Here is an 11,104-nt window from a genome sequence, read left to right as displayed (position 1 = left end):
ATTGCATTATTTTTTAGGTATTTATGTAGTTTGAATTTTATTTAAATTTTGTTTAGGTGGCAACCCTTTTAAAATAATTTTGTAGTTAAACTCTACTGATGTCATACAAGTCTTTCGTGCTTTAAGTAAAATAAGTATTTTATATTTTTAATTATTCAATGTGGTTGGCAACTCTATTTTTATAGTTCTAAAACTATTTTATTTTTTTGTTTTGGTTTTAATTGGTAATATTTTATATGATATATAATATAATTTTAATTTGCAAAATTTTATCAATAAATTTCGTTACTTGAAATTAAAAAACTGTGGCAACTCTGTTTTGAGGAACTCGTCTATATATAAAATTTTGCAAAAACTAAATATCACTAATTAGATTACTAGATAGTATATAGACAAAACATAACCGGGAAAGCTCCCATCAGATACCCTTGATAAAATTGCAAGTTTTTCGAGTTTCAGCAACAAATACCCTTCACGCCAATATATGGTATAAAATTATACACAGTTATGCAAACGAATGAGCACACCTATAGATAAAGCGACCACAACTACAACAAAAACAACAACAACAATGAAAACAAAAGCTACAAACACAGCGCCGAAGTTGAAACAACAGCGATCACAACAAACTTAACGAGATGCCAAAATAGCAAAACACCAAAACAACCAACAATAAAATAAACGCTATGCGCCGGAAAACTTGAAAACATACACACAACACACAACAACAACAAGAAAAGAAACGTTCACACGAAAGGGAGGAAAACCGCCGCGACTCGCTCGCTGCATTGCTCTGCTTGTAAACAAATTGTGTGGCGACGGAAAACTAACCAAGGCTGCCTTTTGCCCCGGCGTATACTCGGAGCCCGTCCCATAGCCGTATACTCGTAGTAGTATGCGCGAGAGAGCGGTGGTCGGATTTGTAATTGTTGCTGCAGCAGTAAAATAACAAATCGTAAAAGTTGCGTGTGGGCCACCTTTGTGCCAAAGCGTATTTGATTCCAGATAATTGAATTTAATTGCAATTCGTTCGCAGAATTCGAAGCTGCTGAATTCAAAGCGGAACAAATGCGCGTCATCTTGCGTTAAGCCAAATACTCTTGACGATTGTAGCAGCTGAGTATTACATAAGTGGTGTGTGTGAAGAAGTGAAAGTACCTACATTTCATTGTACTATGTGCCACCCACTCTGTTTGTTGGAATTTGTGGAGGATGGCTGACTTGGATTATGTATGGTTGCGTTCTATAGCCTTGATGCTCAACCGAAAAAACTGCGATTTTTTTAAGTTTTTCGGTTTTAGTTGTTTCTTGTGGCAAAGTCGGTTTGAAGTCTTGCTCACCTTGATGTTGTCAATGCTCCAAATGACATCAAAACTCTTGCAGTTAAATATTCAATATTGTTTAGTATTCGCTGAGATTAAAGCGCCAAAGTCTAAATGTCTTACTGCTAATTATACCCTGAACAGATTATATTCAGTTCGCCTCGAATTTTATAACACTCAGAAGAATACGTCGGAGACCCTATGAAATATATTTATAAATGATCACCATAACAAACTGAGTCCATTTCCGCCTGTCTGTATATACGCGTCTCTCAGTTTTAGAAAAATCGTAAAAAGTTTTACACACGCCCTGTGCACCCCAGACGCTGCTGCTTTTTTGGAAACGCCGATATCGGACCACCGTAGCATAGAGCTGTCTTATAAACTGAACGGAATTAAGTGCTTATATGAAAAGCTTTTTGGTTTGACGAGATATCTTTTCGCATGGATTATTACCTTGGCAGTGGTGCAATCTCCGAAGAAATTGTTCACATCGGATAACTATAGCATATAGTTACCGTAAAAACTGAACGATCGGCATTAAGTGCTTGTATGGGAAACGCTTTTATTTGACGAGTTATCTTCCTTATTTATTACCCTGAAAGGTTGCCTTCTCATGCATTTTTTCACTATAAATGATTTCTCGAGATCGAAATACTTATCACCAAAATGGCTACATTCGCTATATTAATGATTTTTTCCACTTATTTAAATATTATATACATATTTTATCTTATAACACATTCGTATGCTTAATAATACAAGATTAGTTCGGAACAGTATTATTAACAGACGAAGAGGTAGTAGCTTTCATAGCCTGAGAACCCATAAAGCATGGTAATGATGTTATATGTGTCAATGATAGGGCCGACTTTTGGTTTCGACAGAGAAATTTCCTCCTTTATAAGACTGAATCAAGTCAGTTTTGGATACCGTGTCCTGATGTGAACCGTATTCCAGTGAGGGCGTTCTGCATTGATCGTAACAAATATTGTAGTAGTTATAAGGGGCAAGGTCTGGGCTATAGGGCGGGTGAGAGAAAACTTCCCAGCCGCTGTTTTCTAAATAGTTTTTAACTAGTCTTGCAATGTGAGGCTGGGCGTTGCCATGATGGAAAATTATTGTCTCATGTCTAGTCGCAAATTCCGAGCGTTTTTCGGCAAATTCCTCGCTTCAATTTGTTGAGTTGTTGTCGGTAGTGTTATCTATTAATGGTTTTACTCGCTTTCATAATACAGCTCTTCTGATCTCACCAAATACAAAGTATTACCTTGGTGTGAGGGATATTCTTCTTAATCGTTGATTTGGCTGGTTGGCCAGATTTCTCATATGATTTTTGGCTTTTAAGGTTTTCGTAATGAATTCTTTTTGTCTTTCTTTTGATCTTCTTTTTTACGGTTATTTGAAAACGAATCATACGCCAGCGACCCTTAGAACATTTAGAAGCCTAAATGAATTGAAGGTTTTTAGTGTGGACGTGCATACTTAGTTGTATTCAAAAAAAAAAACAGCTCAAATCATTAGTAAATGGCTGAATTAAATAAAAATAGCTCAAATATAAAACCAGATAAGTTTTTTCAAAGTTATTCACGTTTGTCAATTGTTTTGATATGTATATAATAAATCCATTATTTCAAAAAAAAAAAAGCAAAATAATAAATCTTTCAAAGTTTTAATGGATCAAATAAATGGCTCACCGCGCATCAGTTTTGATTTCAATATTGTCCAACATGGATATTTTCACAGTTTTTAAATTAATATTTTCGTTATTTTGAGATGTGGGTGTATATAAATATTCAAACGCACGCAATATCCCATAAGATAGCTATAGAAAAAAATTGTTTGCATTCCACGAAACTCACAGCTACTCGTAGAGGTGAGGGGTGTGGTAAGTGCCTTCTTGCTTGTATTGTTTTAGGCCGAATCTTCGAATAATATTAATGAAATGAATTGCGACAGCAAGTCGCCGCTGCAGTAGTTAGCCGCACCACCAACGATTTGAAGTTTTGTTGTTTATTGACGTTGCGCGGATTGGAGAATTCAAATTTGAATAGATAGACGGAATCAATTAGCATTTTGCGCCGGTTTCCGAAGTCTCTTTAGGATTGCGCTATAAGAAAGTGCGATGATTGGCTAAGCCGCCATCTCCCCCTCTTTGACAGCAATCAGTGATTTGGAATAACAAAGAGGCTCGTTCCTAAATCCATAATGACGGTGTGCTATGCTCTGCTATGCTGTGCTATGCTTTCCCATTCAAATTCATTATAATTCTTTTCATTTCAATCTTTTGTATTAAAAAGTTGATTTTAATTTATTTTCGTAAAATGAAAATTAGCTCACTGATTGATTTGTTTGGCTTAAGTAGTCAGTAATTGGACAGATTGGCTCACGCTCATGTTATTTAATTGACATTTTTTATCGAATAATTTTTCGTAGGCATTTTCATTTGTTTATGTCAATATTTATTTTAATCATTTTAGTTTTTGGGTTTTATTTTTGTTATTAAAATAATTTAGAAATTTTCTATAATTGTTGGTGGAAGAAATAATTGAAGTATATATAGCAAAATATTATGTTGAAAGCTTACCATTAATCATGAAAGGTATTTTTTTTTTTTTAGAAATTATATGCTACACGCTTTTTTTGACGACAGCAGAATTGGTTAGTTTCGCTGCTGTAATTGGCGTCGAAGATTTAGTCTGCTGATGCTTTTTCAGTAATATTATGTTATGTGCTTGAAGTTTAGTGGAGTCAAATGCTTCGGATAGTTTATGATCCTTGGAGTGACTAGAAGTACATTCTTAAATATTTTTTTTGGTTTTCTTTTATAGAAACTCTTTCTATTTCTGGTATTAAATCTGGATGTTCTCCATTCCCGTTCTATAACACTAACCTGGGTTCAAAAGGACCTAATTATCACCAACCGCAGGAATATATGCATAATTAGTCGCGTTGAGCAGAAATTGGCTCGCAACAAACTACTAGCATCCGAGTCATTAACATCTCGTATTATTTTTGTCAGACAGGTGATCTGAAATCGCAGTTATTAAAGCTACTCCATTGGATGGTCGTTCGTATAATTTTTTTTTTTTTCACCTAAAGTACCTCGTCGTAGTTTTGTTTTTGGACGTATTAAGGATATAGAAAGGATCAACTGAGCTGGTTATTTCCTTGAAATTTTTTTTACTATTCGTTTTGACAGCCATGCGTTGGTTTCTGTCCCTGTCGATGTCTTAACACTTTGAAAATCATCTACCAATGTGTGGATAGTAATGGATAGTCTACAGATAGTCTACAGAGTGAGAGTTTTTTTTCAGAATTACATAATTTTAGGGTCGTTTAGAGAGTCTGTTTACACGACGGTCATTCAACGTAAGTGAACTTAAATTAAATATTTTACTAAATACGCTGAGTTGCTGAACTGTGCTTAATTGGTTACAACTTGGGAGCACAATTTCTAAGGATGGCTTAAGGACTGACGCCAGCGGTTAGGCGCTGCTCTGCCTCATTTTTTAAACAACCAACTAACCATAAACAACCGTTAGATGAGCAAAATTAAACAACTCTGCATAACATGTTCCGACGGTATAAATATTTCAAAACTAAATGTTTACGAATAATCTGTATTAACTGAAATATATTAATAAAAGAAATATTTATATCGATATAAATTCCGCTTCTGTATACCATATATGTTTGTAGATGCGTATATATGTAAATATGTTATAAACTTGTATATTTGTGCATTAACAAATAGCTACAAACCACCGCTACTAATGTAAATCAGCAACGACAGCGAAGACACCTCCTAAACCAAAACGTCTATAAATTATAAGAAAATCCACACAAATCAAAAGTGAAAACGAAAAATATTTTTCCGATAAAAATAACCGTAAAATATTTATTTTGAATGTGGGCTATTGCATGTATGTGTGTTCGCTATTACTTGCATGTACATATACATGTGTGTATGTGTGAGTGAGTGTATTTATTTATGCGCATGTAATAGTGTTTTTGTACTACTTTTTTGCCTTGCTCACACAAACAAATGTGGTTTGATATTAAAATGTGTAAAAGGTTAAACGGAGCACGTGCACAAACACATACATATAAACATAAACACATGTATATACATAAACATACACATATATGTACATAAGTAACTAACGAATCAAATGGCAATATGATGGTGAAAACATGCCAAAGTCGGTGCAGATGTGGCAAAACTAGAAACTAACAGATAGTAACAAAAACAACGCCTGGGCGCCACATATATTACCACCAGCAAAAGCAGCAGTCAGCCAAAAAGCAAAACTTTCCACTGACTGATCAGGCAAGCAGCAAAAAAGGCGAAGTAGAAGAAGAAGATAAGATGAAAAAAAGTCACGCATACGCCCTGTTGGCACAAGCTTTGACGCTGTTGCTGGTCGCTGTGTTGTGTGTGATGCCAACAGGCGGGGTGGTGGTGCATTTCGCACAGCAAGCCCTCACGTGCCCAGTTTTGGGTTAAAACGCAACGTGTAAGCCAAAGTACGTGTGCGCCACGGTATAGTGTGTATGTGTGCTTGGCGAAGTGAAAATTCATTCTGCAGATATTTGAATATCCATTAGAAGCCAAGTGATAGCAAGCCAAATGCGTAGTGTGTGCGTCTGTGTTGGCTGCGAAGTGAAGCTTTGTGGTTCTGGTGAAAACGAAATGTGTGGTCTAGTGTAAATGACAGTACGCGGAAACGAATTGAAAAGCCAAAACTGCTAAACAAGCTCGCCACGCCATCAGTGACGCCGGGAAACGCTATGAGTATGAGCATTTCTTGGCGTTACAATTTTTTATGTTTCTTTTCACTTGCTTGTGAGTTATGACATATGCATCCACATTTGAATATGCACTCGTGTCACATCTACGACTCACCACCACAAAGTGTCGTCGCAATGCATTGGCATTTCGATTTTGCCCGAAATGTACGAGTATCTCCGCTGAGCGCACTTTGCTGCTTTGTCGCTGATTGCGTTCAACTGGCAGCAATTTGGCTAAAATGTTTACATTTCTCCTTAAGTAAAGTTATAAAATGAAGGCATGTATTTGTGTATGCGTATTTGGTTAGGTGAGGTGAGGTGAGGTGTCCCTCCTTTCGCCGCTCTGCCTCTGTTTGCTTTTGCCAATGGAAATATTTTCATTTATCCCCATATGAATCACAGCACGCACTTAGACTTTATTGTGAAGCGTTTTGAAATTTTGAACGAAAAATAAATATAGATAATAAATGCGCAGACGATAAATACTCATGTTACCGATAACATTACTTATAGTTATATACTGAATGGAGTAGATACACGAAGTAGTTTTTGATATATCGCTTATAAATTTTGATCACGTTATTTTCTTCTCAAGAAGCTGCTCATTTGTCGAAACCTCCGATATCAGAGCACTATAGTATAAGCTGCTATACAAACAGATCGTTCAAAATCCCCATAAACATTTTTTTATACCCTTTTATGCTACAAGAAATGCACCTGTGATTGGTATTATAGCTACGGTACGCTGCCTAAGTTAACATTTTCACTTGTTTTTTATGATTCAGCGTCAAAATGTGAACAAAAATTTTTAGCTCTCTTAGCTAAATAATAGCTAAAGCCATTCTTTATCTATTTGTAAAAAAGTTATAAACCTTTCTTGTTCTTGTAGCCACAGAAAATGCTCCGACCGTCGTGAGAACTTTAACGACATAATATAGACCTTGTATTGAAGACGATGAGTTATCAGAGAATATTTTTTCACCGGCTGAACAAATTCTCCGTCACTGTCGATTTCTTCACATTTTGAAAATCGTCTACCGAGCTGCTAATAGTTTTTACGATCTCAGCAATATATGTTATGTTTGTAGGGTCTCGAAGATGTGTGCCAATTTTAACTATTTCCTTTGCAGAACTCTGCAAGTTATAGCAAACCAGATTATTCAGTTGTATTAGAATATTTCACTAATTGCTGTAAGATTTATCCGAAGGTCGGAGGCTCCGCACAGACTTTAATCTGTTGCTGAATATGAAGTGTACGAAGAGTGATCCATATTGTTTCTTTAGAATCTTTATTTCATTGTATTGATATTGGCTTCAACTAAGGCATTTTCTAAAAAAGTATGGGTATAGTATGGTAATAGTCCATTTTTTTCAGATTAATCAGTTGGTTTTTAAGAATTGGGTTTTGGTGCGGAAGTAGCCGGAGTTCCTACATTATCCTAGGTGAGATGGCGCTCTCTTCCATATGACATTTTCCATTCAGCATTCTCTTAGATTATTTAAGTAATTAAGCTTTTCGAAGGGTTGAAATATTTTTTGGTGAGATTACGTTCGGAACTGTCTTAAAAGTTTAATAACAAACATATGTAATGCAATTGGTCAAAGTGTCTGTTGATTGGAATAGCAGTGCTTTCACCTAATAATAATTCACTGACACCTTACCATCTTATGCTACGAAATTTTCACCATCGCCAAGGTCCACATACTTTTCAGAAACTTTTTTCTTTCAACCAACTGTAAACAACGGCTCATCGCTTAACCTAAAAAAATATTAGCCTTTCTTTTTAATTAAATGTAGACAAGATGGAATCAGACGTTCGTACAATTTTCAAATTATTTACTCCAATATTGACTTAGAGGATTTTCTGGTAATGCGTTATGTAATACGTCTTTTAAGAGGATCTCAAAGATAATCATTTCAAAATCAAATTTGATCCGGACTGGTCCATATAAACTGAATGGATAAAAAAAAGTTTCCTAGAATGCTGCAACTTTTTTATACCATGGCAAACAATTTGCTTGAAATTTTGTATTCCCAACGGAAGCATGGCTCGGGAATCATTGAAAATGTTGGGTGGCACAAAGCATTCAGTGAAGGTAGTGAAGTCATCGAAAACTTGCCTCAGCGAATCGTTTATCTAGCCCTGTTAATGACGAGTAAAGAAACATGGCTTGAAAACCGTCATGTTGGCATTAGATAGATAGCAGAGGCTCTCAAAAAATCTTATGAATCGATTCCTTACAGTTGGTTAATGTCTTGGATATGAAGTGTGTCAAGGCTAAATTCGTACAAAGAGAATGAACCTGAATCTCTTGCAAAACCGACGTGGAGTACAGATCGCAAGAGGTATGCTTGACGTCGTAGCAGAAGATTTTACATTCATCAAATGCATCGTTACGGGTGATGAATATGACGTGGAACTGTCCAACAATCTAGCTCCAAAAATGAGCAGAAACCGAAAAAACTAAAAGTCACTGAAGGCCATGAAAGCTTATAACAAAAAGCCTATATTGATGGCGATAATCAAAATTTGTATTAAAATACGTTAAAATGTAATTTTCTGTCAATCCGGCTCAGCGCAGATATATAGACACGACAGGAATTACGCTGTTTGCTGATGGTTCCTGCCAGGTTCATTCCGAGATTTGTTGTATGTGGTACAGAATAGATTTCCCTAAAGCTTTAGTAATTTTTGTGACCTTTTACTTGACGAGTGCAGCACTTTGAACTTATATAGCCGAGAACCTAGCCAATTTTTAAATTATTTTTCAGATGTTTTTCAAGTAATCAACTCGTAATGCTTACTTAAAGTAATTAAAACTCACAATTTACTTTTTCAAAAATTCCCTACTTGCTTGACAGTGAAAAGTTTCATTCACTACAGTTCGCTCCAGATTCACACAGAAATAAGCTCGAGCGGGCATACCTTTAAAAGTTGTATACAAATGTACAAGCATTCATATAGGCACATAAGTAGATATGTATGTAACTATTTAGTGCATTTTTGCCTTTTGTTCCGTATATCCTTCCTGCTTTTAGTTTAAATGCCGTGTTTTAATGTGAATGGCGCATTGCCACTACTTGGCCTTATGACCGAGGCTCACTTGGCCGGTGAATTCCCCAAGTTCTTGGTGATTTTTTGCATTGAAATTTTTGAAATTGTTTTTCTCCATTTTTCGTTTTATTTTATTTGAGAGATCTAAATGCGATCAAGAAAGTAATAAATTGTGCAAGCAGTCAAGTGCAACAAAGTAAAGACAGCATTGCGTTGAGTCGTGCTGCGTCTTGAGACGCTTCCAATGCCGCAGGACTAAATACGACACACTCGCACACACACACACAAGCGCACTAATCATTATGCACTAACGGTACATATGTATGTACAATCCAGCGCTCTTCTTCTTCGTCATGCCGGGTAGCCTGCAGAGGAAATGAGCCACTTTTTCTCTTCAGTACTTCGGCTGGTTTGCCAGTAAATCTGTCGACCTGATTGTGAAAAGAGCTGAAGCTGAAAAGTACAGCGTTCGCAACTCGCCTCACCTTCCTTTCTGGTCGCAACAATAGTTGTGTGTGTGTTAGTGGATATCTACTTGGCAACCGCGCCATTATAAGGACATTCAGCAGACCTCTTCGCCACACACACACACCCGTATTTAAGGCTGCATATGGATATATAAAAATATCGGCAGCAAAAGTTGAAAGAATCTAGGAAATGAACTAACTTGTTGGCTACTTTCGTATTTGCTCTGGCGGCGATCTGCAACTGCGTCATTTAATGTGAAAGTGCACAAGTTGCATGCAACAAGAGCGCGCTAAAAAGTTACATACATACATGTATGAGTATTATACTACTCCGTATGGACTTTCGGTGTTTTGGAAATTTTAAATATTTGTTAACTTTAGTTTCTGGGCAACTCAAGGATTTAATATTTGTATAGAAAGGTATACTAAGCTTAAAAGAACAACGTTTGCAGTAAAATCTCACAAACAAGGTTGGTTACTGCAGCTTCGATTCCGGAAATAAACATCGTTTGCTTGAGTCTCTGAGGTCAAATCAACTTGTCAGAACGAGTCTCTATTTTTATTTGTCAAGAACAGAATAAATAAAGGGTCAATTACTAAAAAATTTCCTGCATAAAGTCGAACGATTTGAGCGCGCAATTTACTTTCACTGAAGTAGCTGGGTTTTGAATTCACGATCTGACACACAATTAGTGTACAAAGTCTACAAAAAATAGAAACTTATCACATTTTCTGTGCTTCTATTTTTGTAGACAAAAGGCATCCACAGTCACACGTGTCTTGAATTCTTTCTTTGTGAAAAGTAATTTGAGAACTTAATTTATTGTCGAGATGGCTTAAAGCTCAAAAAAACAAAGCTAGTTTCGTGTAATTATGGAATTTATACAGGGTGACTTTTGTAAAACCCTTGGCGTGGTCTATTTCCTTAGTTCAATAGAAAGATTATGGTTATATACAAGTTTCTGACTAACCGTTTCCGTTTAGTTATTTCCAGAAAAAGGATCTAGAGATTTAAACCCGTACCCACAACCGTTATGACCATGTAACCGGAATGGTTCCGGAGCAGACAGAAATATTTCCAAAACACTTTAAAAGTTGTGCTTTTTCAAGATATTGAAACAGCTGGGCGGTTCACGAACCAGTCCGAAATGTTGGTTTCTAAAATGAAGCCACGTAGTTCTGGCATTGTCTGGTCTATACATTATTAATTATAGTTTTCTGCCCTAAAATTCCTAGTCACTACTTATAAAGAACGCAATAGCTCATACTACTGAACTTTTTGCTGATGTCACACATTTTATACCCACACACACCGACGTTTCCGAGACGCTATACAGTATATACAGGTATATAAATAATCAGCGGGACGAGCTGAGTCGATACAGCAAAGTCTATCTTTTCGTCTGTATATACGCGAAATAGTTGGTCAGTTTTCGAGCTATTGATCTGATTTTGAGCCCGTTCT

At 36.2% G+C, this 11,104-nt stretch overlaps 1 long non-coding RNA gene across 1 annotated transcript; it reads right to left on the bottom strand.

Moving 5' to 3' along the window:
• Positions 1-2,048: 2,048 nt before the first annotated feature.
• LOC118681158 (uncharacterized) lies at positions 2,049-3,791 on the bottom strand. Its single transcript, XR_004976851.2, has 3 exons — positions 3,020-3,791; positions 2,593-2,769; positions 2,049-2,527 (listed from the first exon to the last, which is right to left on the bottom strand). It is a non-coding gene; the product is annotated as an uncharacterized lncRNA (long non-coding RNA).
• Between the last annotated feature and the right edge of the window lie 7,313 nt (positions 3,792-11,104).

This window comes from Bactrocera oleae, chromosome 6 (genome assembly GCF_042242935.1).
Source record: "Bactrocera oleae isolate idBacOlea1 chromosome 6, idBacOlea1, whole genome shotgun sequence".
Classification (NCBI taxonomy): domain Eukaryota; kingdom Metazoa; phylum Arthropoda; class Insecta; order Diptera; family Tephritidae; genus Bactrocera; species Bactrocera oleae.
This window is presented reverse-complemented; position numbering and strand designations above follow the sequence as displayed.